The sequence below is a fragment of the Grampus griseus genome, assembly GCF_964374135.1.
Source record: "Grampus griseus genome assembly, chromosome: Y".
NCBI lineage: Eukaryota > Metazoa > Chordata > Mammalia > Artiodactyla > Delphinidae > Grampus > Grampus griseus.
The window spans coordinates 13,086,204-13,108,833 of NC_139016.1; the positions used below are offsets into that span (position 1 = coordinate 13,086,204).

A 22,630-nucleotide genomic window follows, 5' to 3' on the forward strand; every position below is an offset into this window, starting at 1 on the left:
CTGGAGTCTTGCCAACATTTCTTAAGAAATCTTAGAACTAGCTCATGAGGAAAAATATTTTTATTCAATAAAAGGGTACAACTATTCTTTGAATTGCCAAGTGATATAAATATTTTGCCTAATATATACTTATTATATTTAAAAGGCACTGTTCTTCATGAAGCTTTGGATGAGTAAAAAGATCAGTCACAAAATGTGAAAGAAAGAAAGACAGAAAGAACATACAACTCTTCCTGTAGCTTTCTTCTCCCTCTTTTCCGTTGAAAATATGGACAATAGTTTGTAAGTAGTACTAAGACTGAAAACTTTATGCTATTCACAGTTGTCATCTGTCGCTATGTGTTTCTAATCTTTGTTTTGATTTTTTTTCCCTCGTCAATTTCTTAGTGTATCTACTGGCAGTGGAAGTAGAGACTCACAAAACATTCCTTAGTAGAATTAGCAGCCAAGCAGACAGCATGGGTAAGCAAGTGAGGACAGTTAGGCCCTCTCTAACTTCCCTGAGCTATTTGAAACTTTAAAATCAAACAAAGAACTGTCTACCACGGGACTCTAGAGGATGCAAATGGCAAGTTATTTATATCTGAGGTACAGTCTCCATTCATGTGGGGAGGCTTGCAGAATGCATTTTCTCTGTGCTTCTTCTTAGCAGCTGTGCCAGCATAGAAATGCCCCAGACAGGTGCTTTTGAATAACACTGAACGACATACCCCTCTCCACCCTCTATCCCCAGCTCAAACAGATTTCCATTTGGAAGTGTTTCCCTGATAGAGAGCTGGGGGATTTTTGTTGTTTTAAATCCCATCTTAGCCAAATGCAGCTTCTATGGCTGTGCAGTGGCCTCTTACATTTGCCACTTCTCTGTTTTACTTCTCCATGCTCTGCCTTGCATGTGATTGCTTTTATAAGATCATAGTAAGGAAGTAAAATCGAGACCAATGAAGAAAAGTTCTGTGCTGCCTGTGGAGGACCCCTTTTTGAGTGTTCATTGTTCATGCTGGAAAAGACAAATGGTCTGTGTTAGAGGCTGTGGTGGAGCAGATGGTGGGCTTGATTTTGCAACTTCTGATCAATTAAGACTGTCAAGAGCATATCCCACATGAACGAAAAGTTAAGTCCTGTTGCCTTATGTTTATCTTTGTATATCCTTAAGTTTTGTGTCCCCATGATGAAGTGATATAAAATACTATATCTTCCTCAATTAAAATTTAGAACTCAGTCATTCGTATGTTTTTTCATGTATTCATTCCTTTATTAGTAAAACATATTTACTGAACACCTGCTACTTACCTGGCACTATTGTAGGCCCTAGAATAAATTCCTGACGTCGTGGGAGCATCATAAACTGTATGACATAATATGGTTATATGTTTCCTTTGTCATTAAGAAAACTGCCCTATTTTATTGGCAGTCTTACTCAGGGTAGTCAGAGGTAGATTGCAAATGTTGATATCCCTTTTCAAGAAACTGTCAAAATGCTGCCACCAGCTTCTTTTAAAACAGAGCTACAAGTAAACTAATTTTTTCTTCCTATGATCACTGAATTGTCAAACTTTGGTTGAAAACTCCTTAAATAAATATTCTTCTGTTGTGGGAATAAGTAATAATCAATATTCCTCTCTTTGCTTATGTCATCATTTCCTCCAATTTGTATTGTTTGAAAATATTTCTTAAAATTAGAGTTCTTAACACAGAGTGGAAATAGATTTTAAAATTCCTTTTAAGTTTTGGAGAACTATAAATGTATAAAAATAGTAAAATAAATCCCTATGGTCCTCTGACCAAATTTCAACATGGATCGGTCATGGCCAAATTTGTTTGTCTTACACTTCCATTCACTTCTCCTCATATTTCGAAGCAAATCCCACACACAATATCATTTTGTCTGTAAATATTTCAGCTGCCATCCTATAGTAATCCAGGGTTTTCCAAAAGGCTCCTCATTAAATTAAACTCATGGTTGAAAAGCTTGTTAGGAATAAAAAAAGACATTGATTTCACCTTTTCACTGATTTCTGTGTTAGGAAGAACCTTGGATGAAGACCAAAGTAACATATTTCTTATTTTAAATCAAACTATCATAGCGTTCTATTGACCTTACTTTATTTTATCTTACTTCATTATTTTTTAAATTTTATATATCCTGAATCTTTCATCCCTGTGAGATTTCCTTTGTCTCACTCTTGGGCTGCAGGCCAGAGGCCTGCAAGCCCTAGGCCTGCAAACCCTGCACTTGCCCAGCTTTAAGACCAAAGAAAGAGCCTGGGGTCAGCAAGGTAGACATCAGTGGTTTAATGGCTGGGGGCGGGGCTTACACATCTAAGCAAGGTCCTGGAGCAACACCCCATTATGTGCAGCTCACAGCAGGCAGGACTCCTGGGGTAGGGGGAAGGTTACCAGTTATAGGTGGAATTGACACCAGGTTGGCTCATTAGTTACCAGGGAAACTAGTAGAGGGGCACACCCCTCACTGCCCCTTTGTTAAGCTATCCTGGTAAAGGTGTTCTGATCTAAAGCTACAGCAATCACTAGCTGGGGCAGGGGCAGGTATGTAGGACAAAGTCAATCATGTGAGTAGGGTGTAGGCGAAGCAGGCACTGGTCCAGCAGGGGATGTACAGAGAGCAAGAGGACAGCCATCTGGGGGATCTGATCATGCAGATGGGATAATAATTAGGTGGTGGTTTCAGTTGGCTTTGCTTTTACACTTTATATCGGTTTTCTTTGCTGTGTGAGATAGTACGCGAAGTGAGGAAGTTAACTGTGGGTACAAAGGGAATCCTGCACTTGGTAACTCATATGCTTGTACCGTTCAATACCCAGGTTGTCTCATCAAGGTGAACGACACAGTACTGATTGATTTAGGGACTGGCAAGATACCCAACTTTATCAAATTGGACACAGGTAAGTATTTGTTTCCTTTCTTCCCTCCCAACCTTCTCTCTCTTTCTTCCTTTTTCCTGTTGCTCCTTCTATTTTACTTGTACCCTACCTTGATTAGATAGAACTGCAATGTGGAAGTCAGAGAGATAAGTGACGGTTGCTTCTGGCAGAGATGTTCTCCTTGAGTCCCATTCTCATCCCAGTCCACACATTTAGGACGAGAAGTTGCCAGACGGTCTCTTGAACTTGACGCTAAACAGTTGTGAGACTTCCCTTTGGGCTGCATCCATCAGCCCAGTCTCTGCAGGTTAGCTATATAAACTACAGTTGGCCACGAGAGGGAAACTTTGTGTTTCGACTCTGATGACTTTAGGTGAGTTCCTTGAGGTAAAGGGCTAAAGGTGTCCGAATAACCTTAACCTAGTGTTGATGAAATGTTTCTCTGCAGAGTTGTTTCCCCTCTCCACTCCTCAGATTCCTCTGACAGAGGTTCACATCCAGTGTTAGCTGGTATCTGATGTGCTAATGAAGTACAATATTTTCCCCAACTGGTTTTAACAAAAATACCACAAAATATAGAAAGACTGAAAAAATAGGGCAACGACAAATAACCGATGGCAGCTTATTTTCTGCCTACCTGCAAATGATTGTTAACATCTTGTTCTATTGCTTTTACATTCTTTCTTTCTTTTCCTGTGCCTGTGTTCCCTTCCCCACGTGGATCCAAGGACAAGCCAATGTTCTCACACACAGTTTTCTGTAGTGTCTCTTTGGGACTCTTTTAACCTGAGTTTGCCTCCCTGTTTTGAATTTTAAAGAATGCAGGCTTCCTGTCTAATTCAGTACTCCACAGTCTGGGATTGTTCAAGTATTATTGCACCACAAGGACTTTGCACCTGTGCTACCTGCACTCCTGATTATTTACTACTCACCTGGAAATTGTAGACCAGAATACTTCATTGGTGTCAAAGTTCTTTTCCTTAAGTGAAAACATTGCGAGTGGATATTAGTGTTGGGGGTCACGCTTATGACACCTAAACCTGTTGCTTGATTTCAACATGACAACAAAAGAGATAACCAGACATAATGTGTCTCCCAGTGGCAGTGCACGATACCTCTCGTGAGGAATTCTTGTCAAAAAGGAGAACAGACTCAAACGTGGATGAAAAGAGAGAGGAGAGCATAAATTGGAAGAGACTAAGAAACCTAGCAGTCCGATGCAGTTGCTTGCCTTTTAGAGAGGAGTACCAGAATATTTCAGGTTCAAATGATCTGTGGCTGGGCATTTGTTTCAGAATGACCCAGTGCAGGACTGCTTAGGTAAAGACGAATCAAGGCTGGCCGTGGGTTAGAAAATGTTGAAGCTGGGGGTGCGTACATGGGGACTCGTTATTCTTATTTTCTCAACTTTTGCAATCCTTTGAAAATAATTTTTGAAGTTGAATTGTATGTCCTATTTCCAATTAAAGTAAACGTTATTTATTAAATTAAATTTCCAGTTAAAATTTAACTTTACAGATTTTCCCCCCAACTTAACTTTGTTTTACATATATCTGTATCTCTTTCTCTTGTGATGAAACTCCTGGTATTAATTAAGTTACTTAGTTTTATAAACAGTACACATAAAATAACATGAAAATTGCAAAGCCAGTTTTCCTAGGGACAAGAAATCCACTGAGTGGAGACAAAGGTGTTTTTGTAGTTCTTTTTGACCCTGGAATTATATTCCTGGTATTACTAATGTGGTATTGGTAGATTACGAGCAGTGGCAGTGTTAGATTGTCATCCTCAATACCACACCCTGATATCTGATACCACTTGCAAGTTTGTGAGTGGGAGGGTTCCCCAAACCACACCCGGATTTAATAACACTTTAGAACAACTTGCAATACCCACTGAAGGCTGTTACGCTCACGGTTACAATTTATTATAGGGAAAGGATACCGATTAAAGTCAGCCAAGGGAAGAGGTGCAGTAGGGCAGGGTCTAGGAAAGCTACACACACAAACCTTCCAATTGTCTTCTCCCAGTGAAGTCATGGATATTGCTAAGTATTCCTGGCTGTGACGTGTGACAGCAGACATGAAGTTTGGTCAACCAGACAGACCCACCCAAGCCTTAGTGTCCAGAGTTTTTATTGGGGCTCAGCCATGTGGCTGACCACCCCTGTGGCTGATCCTAGCCTCTGGTCCCTTCAGTGGTAGAGCTAATACCCAATGGCCCCAAGTCCCTACCATATATCACACTGTTAGACTGTCAAGTGTAGCCGGAAGCCCCCAGGTCACCAGAAACACTGTTACCAGGCTGGATGTTCTAAGAGCTAAGAGGTCACCTCTTGGGGCTGAGGAAGGCAAAGACTAGAAGTCTCTTTACTACTCAGCATTTTCTCTATGCTTGGTTAACAGCGTGCTGTTGGATAGGCTTGTTTGCTTCTGTTTGCAGTATGAGGTTGTGTTCCTCTTTTTTTTCCCTGTTCATCCACATCCTTTGAATATGTAAGACCAATTTGATTGGATCAGAAGTGAAGAAAACAGTATGGAAAAGTATAATCAAAAAAGTTTCAGGACTTCTCTGATGGCACAGTGGTTAAAAATCTGCCTGCCGATGCAGGGTACACGGGTTTGATCCCTGGGCTGGGAAGATGCCACATGCCCTGGAGTAACTAAGCCCATGTGCCACAATTACTGAAGCCTGTGTGCTCTAGGGCCAATGTGTCATAACTTCTGAGCTGGTGTGCTGCAACTACTGAAGCCTGCGGGCCTAGAGCCCATGCTCCGCAACAAGAGAAGCCACTGCAACGAGAAGCCCGTGCACCACAACGAAGAGTAGCCCCCGCTCGCCACAACTAGAGAAAGCCTGTGCGCAGCAACAAAGATCCAATTAAATTTATTATTAATTTAATAAATTAAATTTATTTAATTTTAATAATAAAATAAAATTTAAAATAGGTTTCATCTAAGGAAGTGGGTTCTTGATCCTGATCTGCCATTCTTTCAACCAAACTGTATTTCCAGTAATTTCTTTCATGATAGTAGAAACAAGTACAAAGCTCATGCTTGACCCACTAGAAGGTTGGCATGGTGGAGACAGTCTTGGTGCTTAATTAAATATAGTGTCCAGGAATGTTGGGTGTGATATTCTTTATATGTCCTTTTATATTTGTCAGTTTTTGCAGTATCTACTTGAAGCTTGTTAGAACACACAAATTTAAAATACAGTATCTCCCTGGTAGTTCACCTCTTATAGCATCCTTTTGTTTAGCATTCATGCAGCATATCAGTTTCTTTCCAGATATTTGATATCTGTAGATCGTAGGTAAACCTGACCTGTATTTTATTTTTTGATGCTGGCTTTTTGAGTGGCCCATTTAAGGTTTGAGATATATATTTATATGTGTGTATATATATATATATATACACACACACACACACATATATGTATCACTTTTTGGGGTTTGTTTTTTTTTTTTTTTTTTTTTTTTTTTTGCGGTATGCGGGCCTCTCACTGTTGTGGCCTCTCCCGTTGTGGAGCACAAGCTCCGGACGCGCAGGCTCAGCGGCCATGGCTCATGGGCCCAGCCGCTCTGCGGCATGTGGGATCTTCCCTGACCGGGGCACGAACCCATGTCCCCTGCATCGGCAGGCGGACTCTCAACCACTGCGCCACCAGAGAAGCCCTGTATCACTTTTTATGGTGCTTTCTGCTTGTCCTGCCTCTTCTGTGTACAGCTATTTCCCCCACTCCCTTTCCCTTTCATAGCTTTCCTGGATTGATTATTTTGTAATGTTCCAACTTTTTAAAAAATTTTTTATATTCCTCTTTTTGTATTGTGGTAAAATACACATAAAGCATATTTATTTTAACCATTTATAAATATACAGTTCAGTGGCATTAAATACAGTCACAGTGTTGTGTAACCATCACCACTGTCTATAACCAAAACTTTTTCCTTTTTTACATCTTTATTGGAGTATAATTGCTTTACAGTGGTGTGTTAGTTTCTGCTTTATAACAAAGTGAATTAGTTATACATATACATATGTTCCCATATCTCTTTCCTCTTGCGTCTCCCTCCCTCCCACCCTCCCTATCCCACCCCTCCAGGCGGTCACAAAGCACCGAGCTGATCTCCCTGTGCTATGTGGCTGCTTCCCACTAGCTATCTACATTATGTTTGGTAGTGTGTATATGTCCATGCCTCTCTCTCACTTTGTCACAGCTTACACTTCCCCCTCCCCATATCCTCAAATCCATTCTCTAATAGGTCTGTGTCTTTATTCCTGTCGTACCCCTACGTTGTTCACGACACTTTCTTTTCTTAAATTCCATATATATGTGTTAGCATACGGTATTTGTCTTTCTCTTTCTGACTTACTTCACTCTGTATGACAGACTCTAGGTCTATCCACCTCATTACAAATAGCTCAATTTCATTTCTTTTTATGGCTGAGTAATATTCCATTGTGTATATGTGCCACATCTTCTTTATACATTCATCTGATGATGGACACTTAGCTTGTTTCCATCTCCGGGCTATTGTAAATAGAGCTGCAATGAACATTTTGGTACATGACTCTTTTTGAATTATGGTTTTCTCAGGGTATATGCCCAGTAGTGGGATTGCCGGGTCATACGGTAGTTATGTTTCCTCAATGATTTTAAATGTTAGCCATTTCTGATACTGCTATTTAAAAGGTAACTGTAGAAATTGTAGCATGCATATTGAAACCACCAAAGTTCAAAATTGTTTCTCCTCTTCTGGGAAAATAGGTCTTGAGAATACCACACCCCTCTCCTCTTTAACTTCTTGGAGCTTGAATGGTTTCTGGCCATGTTCTGGAAGATTAGGTTTTCCTTCCTCTCTCCTCTCTTTTCTGGGACTTGGATTTAACCTGTGTTAAGTCTTTCCCCATTAGTCAGGTTCATCCATACTTCTGTTTTTCACCTTTTTGTCTTTCCGTGGTGAGTTTAGAGCAACTTTTTCTCATCATCCACCATTTTTCTAATTTGCTCTTCAACTGAATGTAAATACATTCTTTAAACCCATTCTATTTGGTTTTTAATTTCAGCTACTGCATTTTTCATTCCTAAAAGTTCTTCTTGATTGTTTTTCAAATCTGCTTGGTCGCTTTGCCAAGATTGTCTCTTATCCTTGTAGATACTTTCAGTGAAGTTCCAAATTCTGAAGTCTGTTTGACCCTGACTTCTGCGGGTGCTGGTTCTTTATCATGCTGTCTTAGTTCCATCTGTGCTGGACAGTGTATGCAAAATATAATTAGTAAGAATATTAAGAGGCCTAGGACAATGGCTTCCTTCTTAGATAATGTGCATTCTGATCTCTCTGGTCTCTGGGGTGTCTGTCAGCCTGAAATCCCCTTGATCGAGGCTTGAGATTCCCTGTGCTGACCAGGCAGTGTGAAATTCATTTGTTTTTAAGTTCTAAGGAAGATGGGATTGTTTTCAGCTCAGTTGTTTGTGAGGCTATGGCCCTTTGGGGCCCAGCTAATTGTGGGCAGGTCTCCTATTAGACTGAACTTTACCCTGAGACTTAACTTTGGGCTTTGATTTCTATTCCTGTTTCCTTAAGAGGTCATCAAAAAAAAAGCTGATAGGGCTTCCCTGGTGGTGCAGTGGTTGAGAGTCTGCCTGCCGATGCAGGGGACGCGGGTTCGTGCCCCGGGCTGGGAGGGCCCTCCATGCCACGGAGCGGCTAGGCCTGTGGGCCATGGATGCTGGGCCTGTGCATCCGGAGCCTGTGCTCCGCAGCGGGAGGGGCCACAGCAGTGAGAGGCCCGCGTGCCGCAAAAAAAAAAGAAAAAGAAAAAAAAAGCTGATAGCCTTTATGAAAGAAGGAGAAGTTAATTACTTTGCTCTGAGTTCTTTTTGCTCCTGGTTTTGAGTCTGGAATTTCCTTTCTGTCTTCTCACCCCTTAGGTCCTTTTAGGAGGATTGGTAAGTTTTTTTCTTTTTTTTTTTCTTTTTGGCCACACTGCTTGGCGGGATCTTAGTTCTTCCACCAGGGATTAAACCTGTGCCTATAGGTCCAGAAAGTGTGAAAGTGTTGGTTCCTAAGCACTAGACCACCAGGGACCTCCCTCATAAGAAATGTTTTCATACATTGCTTGTAGTTTTTTTCAAAAGCAGGAAGTTTGATGCAAAAAATCCTTGCCCACTATAACCAGAAATTGGAAGCTGGAGGATATTTTAACTGATGAGTCCCTGTGTACTCATTCTCTGTAGATGTGCTGTCCCTTTCATTCTCGTTGTGTTTGGTGTATGAGGAAGGACTTTGAGGTCAGAGGATGTACAGCAGTTCAAAGGGTGTTGGGTGCTCTAGTTTATTTAGCAAAACTAAAGAAGTTTGCAGGCCAAACTTTATACATGCAGACTGCTAGCAGGACCACTTTAGGTCTTGCTGAGGTAGACGCCCATGGTGGTATTGTGATCAAGATTAAGAATGGTCTCTACATACAGTCTGTTTTCCTGAGGGAATAGAGAGAAGAGCACACTGTGAAGTAAGAGTGTTGCCAGCCAGATCAGTAAACAAAGGATTTTGTGGCCCTCCAGCCATCAGCCACTGCAGCTGTCCCTGAAGGTGAACCCAGAAGGAACTCAAGATAAAAACAGGAAGCCCACCATCAAGCCCTCAGCCACTACAGCCGCCCCCAGTGGTGCACCCAGAGGGGACTCAGGATGGGAAAGAACATTATTCTGACCTTAGATAGCTAAGGTGCATATCAAACGAATGCTTACAGTGAACCTAGGCTGTTGTATCTTCCCATACGTAGAAAAGTGCTAAATTCATTCACGAGAGATGTCTGGTTTTCTTTAATTAACTGTAATCTTTTGACATTCTAAACTACCTGCTCTTTGTTACAAAACTCCTATACATCCAAAGTTTTCTGGGAAAGGCCAGAGAAAGAAAATCATTATCTTCCTCTGGTTTGGAGACACAAAACATGTAACATGGTCTTTTAATCAAGGATCCTTCAGACAGAGGCTGAAATTCATTTTATTCAATCATAGATCTCAAGACTGAGTCCCCAGTGAATGTGTGACCCCACAATGGAGATCTAATGGAGGTTTCTGGGGCAGTTGGCACATCTCTAGGAGACACATCTTGAATTTCAGAAGAAATATGTGCCATTTCAAATAAAATTTTCTTCAGCTACTTTTCTCACCTTGTTTTTCAACCCTGCGAGTTCACATGCTGCTTTGGCAGACCTACACAGATAAACCGTCTAGACCATCACAGTGGTTCTCAACCTGAGTAGCTGTGACACCACAAGATGACTGATCTCCTAGCAATTAAAGTGTAACATTCAGCCAGTGTTTACTTCTCTATGAAATTTATCCAGTTAAAGCAAGATATGGGCTGCTTACTTAAACAGTAACTTAAGAAAATGAGATCTGCAAAATCTCATTCCTAAAGAGTCTTAAACACATCACATAAATAAATCCATTTCGTTTCTGAAATAAAAGTGATTTCTCTCCCTTCTACACACATACTCTTAGCGCCAGTAGTGTTCCCAAGCCACACTTCGGTCTGCTCGCCTGTGTGCAGTAAAGCCAATCTACTTACACCCGGTTGTGGTGAAGGTAAGTGTAGCCTTTATTGCAGGTGCCAAGCAAGGAGTCCAGGCAGCTAGTGCTCAAAAGGCCTGAACTCCCTGCAGGCTTTCAGGGAAAGGTTTTTAAAGACAGGGTGAAGGGGGTGGGTTGTGGGTTGCATGATCAGCTCATAGACATTCTTCTGATTGGTTGGTGGTGAGGTCATTGTGAGTCAGCGTCATCAACCTTCTGGTTCCAACCAGTCTGCAGTGTGTGTGCTTGTGGGCAGCATGAAGTTAACTTCTCCCACCTGGTGGGGGTTTCAGTATCTGCAAAACAGCTCAAAGGGCATGGCTCAGAATATGATTTATAGCCCTGGAGGAGGAACTAAAGGTCCTTCACTTTGTTTAATGGCTAAACTATTATTATTTCTGTTTTGCTTCACTGTTTTCCTCTCTTTCTGCATATTCTGACTTCTCTAAATTTGCTCTTTGGAACTTGGGGGAAGTCTAGGAGGGTAAAGTTTTTCTACAGACAAGGGCAGGCAGAGGACATTGTGGGGAGTGTCTGTTCCAGGAAGCCTCCATAGTTACAATGCCCCCCTTTTTTTTGATACCCCTCAGTCTTGAGGGACAGGTAGAGAAAAAGAAAGGGAATAAAGTTTTGGATAGAGAGGTTAATTATAAACATGGCAGAAGAACTCAGTTTTAGTTTCCATTTCTGTTTCAATTTTCCTGAACTCTTTGAGGGAATGGGGCAACAACCACTTTGGCTACCACCTAATGAAATGGAGCATAGACCTGCCTAATTTGGGAATGGACACAGAGCTGGAAATACTGCTGAGTTTCAAGTTTAGCATCTATATTTTGTAGTATGAAAACGTTACTTCTCTCTTTGTTTTGTTACAGCACCTGGACACACATTTGAAAATTAGCCAACATATTACAATGAGGATAATGATCAAAAAGAGTCCTCTAATTTTAGATGCAACCAGAAAAAATAAGCTTTGGAGTGTTTCCTCTTTAAATATATTCAGTAACCAAGTAAGCTTTTAAATTATTCTATATTTGGGTTTTTCATTTTTCCAGGGTTTTTATACATAATAGGAGCTATTGGCCACTAGTATCTCTCTCTGTGTCACTCTCTCTCTCTCTTCTTTTTTTGCCAAAATGTAATTTAAAGCAATTTTATTAGCTCATAGTATTCTGGCTGAATAATCTAGCGCCTTTTGCTGGGAGGCTCTATCTTGAGTTGGCTCATTTGCCACTACTATTTCTAAAGTAGGAGATGGGTTTCACAGTTATGAAGAGACCTTGAGACCAGAAGGTTGCAGCTGGCAGCTGCTAACAGATACTGTTTTGAGAAAGGCTGGTAGTGTCCTTACATTTGATAAAGTTTAGGAAACTCAGGTTCTCAGTAGTATAAGAACATGTCTGAACTCACGTCAACAGTGGGCACCCAGCTCCATTTTGGAGGCTTGAACCACAGTTACTCCATTCTGATTTTTAAGTGTATCTTCCATTAATGGCTAAAGCCAATGCACAGTGCATGTTTTATAGGCCACAAACAGGATATTTCAGTTAGCTTAAATTTCATATTCAATCATGTATAAGCCAGAGTCACATTACCTGAATATGTGAACATTTCCTCCATCATTTCCCCCTTTTGATTGCAAATCATTCAGGAAAAAGCATTGATGATCAAAATATCTGTCCGTCGTTGCTGGGTTGTTTGAGCTGCCTGCCCCAGGTCCAGATCATGTCCCTTGGTGCTAGGCCTCCTTCATATTGGCCTAGTTATCCACATTGGGGGAAAACTAATCAGATATCACAAACGTGTTCAGAAGTGTGTTAATGGGGAAACATTTTATAGGGTATACATTTTATCAATCATACCCAGTTGTCACATAAGCACTGTACCCGTGCTTCCAGCAATAAATTTAAAGCAAGCAGTGTTACACATCATGAGCAGTTATACTCTGTGAAAACTCCATTAGAGAATTATTTTCCTGTTTTAAACACCGAGGGTAACAAAATTATAGTAGAACAATAACTTTCAAAGTTGATAGGGAGACAAATATTTGGTAAACAGTACAGTTGAATTCATAGGATGGGTCTTACAGGCCTGGCCCAGTTTCTTGTGTCAGCTGCCTACCATTGCTGTTGTCTTCTTCTCATGGTATGAATATTGTTGGGAGATAGCAGTCCTTTCTATTGACCAGTCCAATGCAAAGGCCCTTCTTAAGTGGGAAATATGAATTTAAGGGTTAATTCCCTTCAGTGTCTTTGTGCATGAGGTACTTAAGAATGCTCAGTAAGGGTTATTTCAGCTAGGTTGGAGATAGTCCTTTAAATTATGCTTTTTTTAGTATGTGGGGTGTGTGATCAGCTCGTGGACATTCTTCTGATTGGCTGGTGGTGAGGTAATTGGGAGTCGGCATCATCAACCTTCTGGTTCTAACTGGTCTGGGGTCTACGTGCTTGTGGGCAGCATGAAGTTAACTTCTCCCACCTGGTGGAGGTTTCAGTACCTGCAAAACAGCTCACAGGACATGGGTCAGAATATTATCTATAGCCCTGGAGGAGGAACTAAATGTCCTTCACTTTGTTTAATGGCTAAGCTATTATTATTTCTGTCTTGCTTTACTGTTTTCCTTTGTTTCCATATTATTCTCACTTCTCTGATTAAATTTGCTCTTTGGAACTTGGGGAAGGTCTAGGAGGTGAAAGTTTTCTAGAGGCAAGAGGCAGGCAGGGGACACTGAGGGGCGGGGGGAGGGTTGTCTGTTCCAGGAAGACCCCATAGGGTTCCGCTTGGTTAGAGTAGCATATGGCCTGGTAAATGGACGATGCAAAAAATGAGTAAAGCAAAACAAATGATAAATAGCTCTGTCAGTTTGGAACTGAAATATGTGCAGAACTTGTATACAAAAGAAGCATAGCCATGAAGACAGAAATCAGGTTAATTGCTGCCAGGACCTGGAAGAGGAGCGATTGGGAGTACTGTTTAAAGGGCATATACTATTTATAGGGTGATGAAAATGTTTGAGAACTAGAGAGGTGATGGGTGCACAACATTTGGAAGATACTATATGTCATTGAATTGTATACTTCAAAATAGTTATTTTTATATTGTGTTTTAATTCAGTTTTTAAAGTTGAGTTGGATCTGTTATCACTGATTTCACAATATAAAGTTATTAATCTGTATATTCTATATAAGTAGTCTATACATTAAACAAGATTAAAAACATTTTCATATTAGTGTAATAAACATGATTTTATTTAGCATGTCTGTAAATGTCTGATACATACTCATGAAGTATAAGGTTTTAAGAGAAAGTAGTATGTTTACCATGAAGGAGATCCTAAACAGTGGGAGATAACAAGTAAAAAGAGTGTTATAAGTAGAGTAAATTTGTATATGTGTCTAAGAGGAAAATTACTTTTGCTGCAAGAGCCAAAGGATTTTTATTAAAAGATTATGTGGGGGGAATCGGGAAGATGATGGAAGAGTAAGACGCGGAGATCACCTTCCTCCCCACAGATACATCAGAAACACATCTACACGTGCAACAACTCCTACAGAACACCTACTGAACACTGGCAGAAGACCTCAGGCCTCCCAAAAGGCAAGAAACTCCTCGCGTAACTGGGTAGGGCAAAACAAAAAAGAAAAAACAGAGACAAAAGAATAGGGACGGGACCTGCACCAGTGGGAGGGAGCTGTGAAGGAGGAATGTTTCCACACACTAGGAAGCCCCCTCACGGGCGGAAATGGCGGGTGGCGGAGCGGGGAAGCTTTGGAGCTGCGGAGGAGAGTACAGCAACAGGGGTGCAGAGGGCAAAGCGGAGAGATTCCTGCACAGAGGATCAGTGCCGACCAGCACTCACCAGCCCGAGAGGCTTGTCTGCTCACCCGCAGGGGTGGGCGGGGGCTGGGAGCTGAGGCTCAGGCTTCAGTCGGAGCGCAGGGAGAGGACTGGGGTTGGCGGGTGAACACACCCTGAAGGGGCTAGTGCTCCACGGCTAGCTGGGAGGGAATCTGGGAAAACGTCTGGACCTGTGGAAGAGGCAAAAGACTTTTTCTTCCCTCTTTGTTTCCTGGTGTGCGAGGAGAGGGGATTAACAATGCCTCTTAAAGGAGCTCCAGAGACGGGCGCGAGCCTTGGCTAAAAGCGCGGACCACAGAGATGGGCATGAGATGCTAAGACTGCTGCTGCTGCCACCAAGAAGCCTGTGTGTGAGCACAGGTCACTCGCCACACCTCCCCTCCCGGGAGCCTGTGCAGCCCGCCACTGACAGCGTGCCAGGATCCAGGGACAACTTCCCCGGGAGAACGCACGGTGCACCTCAGGCTGGTGCAACGTTCCACCGTTCCACCGGCCTCTACCGCCGCAGGCTCGCCCCACACTCCGCGACCCTCCCTCCCCCCGGCCTGAGTGAGCCAGAGCCCCCAAAGCAGCTGCTACTTTAACCCCGTCCTGTCTGAGCAAAAAACAGACGCCCTCCAGCGACCTACATGCAGAGGCGGGGTCAAATCCAAAGCTGAGCCCCTGGGAGCTGTGCGAACAAAGAAGAGAAAGGGAAAGCTCTCCCAGCAGCCTCAGGAGCAGCGGATTAAAGCTCCACAATCAACTTGATATACCCTGCATCTGAGCAATACCTGAATAGACAATGAATCATCCCAAAGGAGGTGGACTTTGAGAGCAAGATTTATGATTTTTCCCCCTTTCCCTGTTTTTGTGAGTGTGTATGTGTATGCTTCTGTGTGAGATTTTGTCTGTATAGCTTTGCTTTCACCATTTGTGCTAGGGCTCTATCCGTCCATTTTTTTCTTAAAAAATTTTTTTTCTTAATAATTATTTTTTATTTTAATACCTTTATTATATTTTATCTTTTCAATTTTATCCTTCCTTCCTTTCTCTTTCTTACTCTCTTTTTTCTTCCTTCCTTCCTTCTCTCTCTCTTTCTTATTTTCTTTCTTATTTTCTTTCTTATTTTCTTCCTTCCTTCCTTCCTTTCTTTTTCTTTCTCTTTCTTTCTTTCTTTCTTTCTTTCTTTCTTTCTTTCTTTCTTTATTTTTCTTTCTTTCTTTCCTTCCTTTCTTCTCCCTTTTATTCTGAGCTGTGTGGATGAAAGGCTCTTGGTGCTGCAGCCAGGAGTGCTGTGCATCTGAGGTGGGAGCACCAACTTTAGGACACTGGTCCAAAAGAGACCTCACAGGTCCACATAATATCAAATGGCAAAGATGTCCCAGAGATCTCCATCTCAACGTCAGCACCCAGCTTCACTCAACGACCAGCAAGCTACACTGCTGGACACCCTATGCCAAACAACTAGCAAGACAGGAACACAACCCCACCCATTAGCAGAGAGGCTGCCTAAAATCATAATAGTCCCAGACACCCCAAACCGCACCACCAGACGTGGACCTGCCCACCAGAAAGACAACATTCATCCTCATCCACCAGAACACAGGCACTAGTCCCCTCCACCAGGAAGCCTTCACAACCCACTGAACCAACTGTAGCCACTGGGGACAGACACAAAAAACAACAGGAACTACAAACCTGCAGCCTGCAAAAAGGAGACCCCAAACACAGTAAGATAAGCAAAATAAGACAGATAAACACACAGCAGATGAAGGAGCAAGATAAAAACTCACCAGACCTAACAAATGAAGAGGAAATAGGCAGTCTACCTGAAAAAGAATTCAGAATAATGATAATAAAGATGATCCAAAATCTTGGAAATAGAATAGAGAAAATGCAAGAAACATTTCACAAGAACCTAGAGGAACTAAAGATGAAACAAGCAGTGATGAACAACACAATAAATGAAATTAAAAATACTCTAGATGGGATCAATAGCAGAATAACTGAGGCAGAAGACTGGATAAGTGACCTGAAAGATAAAATAGTGGAATTCACTACTGTGGAGCAGAATAAAGAAAAAAATGAAAAGAACTGGGACGGTCTCAGAAACTTCTGGGAAAACACTAAATGCACCAACATTCTAATTACAGGGGTTCCAGAAGAAGAAGAGAAACAGAAAGGGTCTGAGGAAATATTTGAAGAGATTATAGTTGAAAACTTCCCTACTATGGAAAAGGAAATAATTATTCAAGTCCAGGAAGCACAGAGAGTCCCATATAGGATAAATCCAAGGAGAAATATGCCAAGACACATATTAATCAAACTGTCAAAAATTAAATACAAAGAAAACATATTAAAAGCAGCAAGGGAATAACAACAAATAACACACAAGGGAATCCCCATAAAGTTAACAGGTGATCTTCCAGCAGAATCTCTGCAAGCCAGAAGGGACAGGCAGGACATATTTAAAGTGATGAAGGAGAAAAAACTACAACCAAGGTTACTCTACCAGCAAGGATCTCATTCATATTTGATGGAGAAATAAAAAACTTTACAGAAAGCAAAAGCTGAGAGAGTTCAGCGCCACCAAACCAGCTTCACAACAAATGTTAAAGGATCTTCTCAAGTCAAGAAACACAAGAGAAGGAAAAGACCTACAATAACAAACCCAAAACAATTAAGAGAATGGGAATAGGAACATACATATCGATAATAACCTTAAATGTAAATGGATTAAATGCTCCCACCAAAACACACAGACTGGCTGAATGGATATAAAAACAAGACCCATATATAAGCTGTTTACAGGAGACACACTTCAGACATCGAGACACATACAGACTGAAAGTGAGGGGATGGAAAAAGATATTCCATGCAAATGGAAACCAAAAGAAAGCTGGAGTAGCAATTGTCATATCAGACAAAATAAGCTTTAAAATAAAGACTATTAGAAGAGACAAAGAAGGACACTACATAATGATCAAGGAATTGGTCCAAGAAGAAAATATAACAATAGTAAATATTTATGCACCCAAAATAAGAGCACCTCAATACATAAGGTGATTACTAACAACCATAAAAGGGGAAATTGCCAGTAACACATTCATAGTAGGGGACTTTAACATCCCACTTTCACCAATGGACAGATCATCCAAAATGAAAATGAATAAGGAAACACAAGCTTTAAATGATACATTCAACAAGAGGTACTTAATTGATATTTATAGGACATTCCATCCAAAAACAACAGAATACACACTTTTCTCAAGTGCTCATGGAACATTCTCCAGGATAGATCATATCTTGGGTCACAAATCAAGCTTCAGTAAATTTAAGAGAATTGAAATTGTATCAAGTATCTTTTCCAACCACAACGCTATGAGACTAGATATCAATTACAGGAAAAGATCTGTAAAAAAATACAAACCCCTGGAGGTTAAAGAATACACTACTCAATAACGAAGTGATCACTGAAGAAATCAAAGAGGAAATCAAAAAATACCTAGAAACAAATGACAATGGAGACAAAATGACCCATAACCCATGGGATGCAGCAAAAGCAGTTCTAAGAGGGAAATTTATAGCAATATAAGCCCACCTTAGGAAGCAGGAAATATCTCAAATAAACAACCTAACCTTGCACCTAAAGCAATTATAGAAAGAAGAATAAGAAAACCCCCAAAGTTAGCAGAAGGAAAGAAATCATAACAATCAGATCAAAAAAAATGAAAAAGAAATGAAGGAAACAATAGCAAAGATCAATAAAACTAAAAGCTGGTTCTTTGAGAAGATAAACAAAATTGATAAACCGGTAGCCAGAGTCATCAAGAAGAAAAGGGAGAAGACTCAAATCAGTACAATTAGAAATGAAAAAGGGGAAGTAACAACTGACACTGCAGAAATACAAAAGATCATGAGAGATTACTACAAGCAACTCTATGCCAATACAATGGACAACCTGGAAGAAATGGACAAATACTTAGAAATGCACAACCTGCCAAGACTGAATCAGGAAGAAATAGAAAATATGAACAGACCAATCACAAGCACTGAAATTGAAACTGTGATTAAAAATCTTCCAACAAACAAAAGTCCAGGACCGGATGGCTTCACAGACTAATTCTTTCAAATATTTAGAGAAGAGCTAAGACCTATCCTTCTCAAACTTTCCCAAAATATAGCAGAGGGAGGAACACTCCCATTCTCATTCTATGAGGCCACCATCACCCTGATATGAAAACCAGACAAGGATGTCACCAAGAAAGATATCACTGATAAACATAGATGCAAAAATGTTCAAGAAAGTACTAGCAAACAGAACGCAACAGCACATTAAAAGGATCATACCCCATGATCAAGTGGGATTTATTCCAGGAATGCAAGCATTCTTTAATATACGCAAATCAATCAATGTGATACAGCATATTAACAAATTGAAGGAGAAAAACCATAAGAAAAGAAAAACCATCATCTTAATAGACGCAGAGAAAGCTTTTGACAAAATTCAACACCGATTTATGATAAAAATCCTCCAGAAAGTAGGCATAGAGGGAACTTTCCTCAACATAATACAGGCCATATATGACAAACTCACAGCCAACATCAGTGGTGAAAAAATGAAAGGATTTCCACTAAGATCAGGAAAAAGACAAGGTTGCCCACTCTCACCACTCTTATTCAATATAGTTTTGGAAGTTTTTACCACAGCAATCAGAGAAGAAAAAGAAATAAAAGGAATCCAAATTGGAAAAGAAGAAATTAAGCTCTCACTGTTTGCAGATGACATGATACAATACATAGAGAATCCTAAAGATGCTATGAGATAACTACTAGAGCTACTCAATGAATTTGGTAAAGTAGCAGGATACAAAATTAATGCACAGAAATCTCTAGCATTGCTATACACTAATGGTGAAAAATCTGAAAGTGAAATCAAGAAAACACTCCCATTTACCATTGCAACAAAAAGAATAAAATATATAGGATAAACCTACCTAAGGGGACAATAGACCTGTATGCAGAAAACTATAGGACACTGATGAAAGAAATTAAAAAAGATACAAATAGATGGAGAGATATACCATGTTCTTGGATTGGAAGAACCAACATTGTGAAAATGACTATTACCCAAACAATCTGCAGATTCAATACAATCCCTATCAAACTACCAATGGCATTTTTCACAGAACTAGAGCAAAAATTTCACAATTTTTATGGAAACACCAAAGACCCCGAATACCCAAAGCAATCTTGAGAAAGAAAAACGGAGGTGGAGGAATGAGGCTCCCTGACTTCAGACTATACTACAAAGCTACAGTAATCAAGACAGTGTGGTACTGGCACAAAAACAGAAAGATAGATCAATGGAACAAGATAGAAAGCCCAGACATAAACCCACGCACATACGGTCACCTTATCTTTGATAAAGGAGGCAGGAATGTACAGTGGAGAAAGGACAGCCTGTTCAATAAGTGGTGCTGGGAAAACTGCACGGGTACAGGTAAAAGTATGAGATTAGATCACTCCCTAATACCATACACAAAAATAAGCTCACAGTGGATTAAAAACCTAAATATAAGGCCAGAAACTATCAAAATCTTAGAGGAAAACGTAGGCAGAACACTCTATGACAAATCACAACAAGTTCCGTTTTGACCCACCTCCTAAAGAAATGGAAATAAAAATAAACAAATGGTACCTAATGAAACTTCAAAGGCTTTTGCACAGCAAAGGAAACCAGAAAGAAGACCAAAAGACAACACTCAGAATGGAAGAAATATTTTCAAATGAAGCAACTGACAAAGGATTAATCTCCAAAATTTACAAGCAGTTCATGCAGCTCAAGAAGAACAAAACAAACAACCCAATCCAAAAATGGGCAGAAGACCTAAATAGACATTTCTCCAAGGAAGTTATACAGACTGCCAACAAACACATGAAAAAAGGCTCAACATCATTAATCATTAGAGAAATGCAAATCAAAACTACAATGAGATATCATCTCACACCGGTCAGAATGGCTATCATCAAAAAATCTAGAAACAATAAATGCTGAAAAGGGAACACTCTTGCACTGCTGGCTGGAATGTGAATTGGTACAGCCACTATGGAGAACACTATGGAGGTTCCTTAAAAACTACAAATAGAGCTACCATATGACCCAGCCATCCCACTACTGGGCATATACCCTGAGAAAACCATAATTCAAAAAGAGTCATGTACCAAAATGTTCATTGCAGCTCTATTTACTATAGCCTGCAGATGGAAACAACCAAAGTGTCCATCATCTGATGAATAGATAAAGAAGATGTGGCAGATATATACAATGGAATATTACTCAGCCATAAAAAGAAACAAAATTGAGCTATTTGTAATGAGGTGGATAGAAGACCTAGAGTCTGTCTTACAGAGTGAAGTCAGAAAGAGAAAGGCAAATACCGTATGCTATCACATATATATGGAAATGAAGAAAAAAAAATGTCATGAAGAACCTAGTGATAAGACAGGAATAAAGACACAGACCTACTGGAGAATGTACTTGAGGATATGGGGAGGGTGAAGTGTAAGCTGTGACAAAGTAAGAGAGTGGCATGGACATATATACAGTACAAAACGTAAAATAGATAACTAGTGGGAAGCAGCTGCATAGCACAGGGAGACCATCTTGGTGCTTTGTGACCACCTAGAAGGGTGGGATAGTGTGGGTGAGAGGGAGGGAGATGCAAGAGGGAAGAGATATTGTAACATATGTATATGTATAACTGATTCACTTTGTTATAAAGCAGAAACTAACACACCATTGTAAAGCAATAATACTCCAATAAAATGTAAAAACAAAAAGTAAATAAAAAAATAATAATGTTGTACACTTTAAACTTATACAGTGCAGTTTGTCAATTATGTCTCAGTAAAACTGGGAGAAAAAACTATGAAACATTTAAGAGAATTTTGTGACCACTGGTATAAGATTGATTTATCGCTATTAGATTTACAAGAGTTATGTAAGTACTTATAAAATTTCACTGCCAAGATGTTAGATATATTACATTTGTAACTGTAGTTTAAGATATCTAAGAAAATTTAATTAATGGAGTATGCAAGTGATGTTAAATATTCAAGAAGTATATAGTCTGTTATGCTTGTGAATTAATTAAATCATAAAGAATAAGTGAAAGTGATTGTCCATATTTTTATGCAAAGATTTATAAATAGACTAACAAGATTTATAAATTGAGCTTTTTAAAGGCTTAAGAAATACAAGTTTCCCATTTTAATGTCTTTACCTATTAATAAACAAATTAGTCATGTCAAAAAAAAAAAAAGATTATGTGGAGGGGCTTCCCGGGTGGCGCAGTGGTTGAGAGTCAGCCTGCCGATGCAGGGGACACGGGTTCGTGCCCCGGTCTTTAAGATCCCACATGTGGCGCAGGGGCTGGGTCCGTGAACCATGGCCTTGAGCCTGTGCGTCCAGACCCTGTGCTCCACAACGGGAGAGGCCACAACAGTGAGAGGCCCATGTACCAAAAAAAAAAAAAACCCAAAAAAAACAACAAAAAAATTATGTGGAATATTTTGTCCAACAACATAGGGGTATCATTATAAAGCAGGATTTCTGTGAAACAATCTTAGTTTTGAGTAAAAAGTTTCTTCTTTTTTGAAAAATAAAAACACTCCATTATCAGTAAGAATTTCTTTTTGTTCATGGCTGAAAGAATTATTATAATAACATTGTGACTATTTGACTACTTTGGCTTTGGTAAGTGTTTAATATGTGCACAAAAAGTTAGTAATGACTTTTATATTTATTATATTTTAAGAGTAGTTTTTCAAACCTAGAAAGAGTGCCATTATTAGGAGTATGTCTTTGTGTAATATAGTTTTTAAATCAGAATTTTGTGTATTTAGAGTAAGTAATAAAATTTCACATCATTAAACATTTTGTGAAGATAAAACAGATACTCCAATGAAATACAGGTTCATGAATTTTGACAATTACTTCATTCAAACTTTTTTTGCAGAATTGTAAAGATTTTTTATTCACTTTTCAGGGAATTTCCTTAATTTTCAGGCCATTTTCTTAATTTTCTACATACAGCTTTTGTGGGGGACTAGTGATTACTTAGGACTGCAAACAATGGCAGGTACATGTGTAGAAAACAGCGAGTTAATGGGAGGAACAGAAAGCAGACATTACTTAAATGTAAAAATGTCTCATCAAAATTGTGGCTGAGAATTTTGGGAAGCTAGAATGGGTGGATCATGTAGGAAAGAAGGCGGCGTTATGGACTTCAGGGGTAGATGGCCTAATTCAGTTGTCTCCT

At 40.0% G+C, this 22,630-nt stretch overlaps 1 long non-coding RNA gene across 1 annotated transcript; it reads left to right on the forward strand.

Annotated features, from left to right (window-relative positions):
* The first annotated feature begins 388 nt into the window (after positions 1–388).
* LOC309817680 lies at positions 389–4,093 on the forward strand. Its single transcript, XR_014296238.1, has 3 exons — positions 389–462; positions 2,823–2,903; positions 3,982–4,093. It is a non-coding gene; the product is annotated as an uncharacterized lncRNA (long non-coding RNA).
* Positions 4,094–22,630: the final 18,537 nt, after the last annotated feature.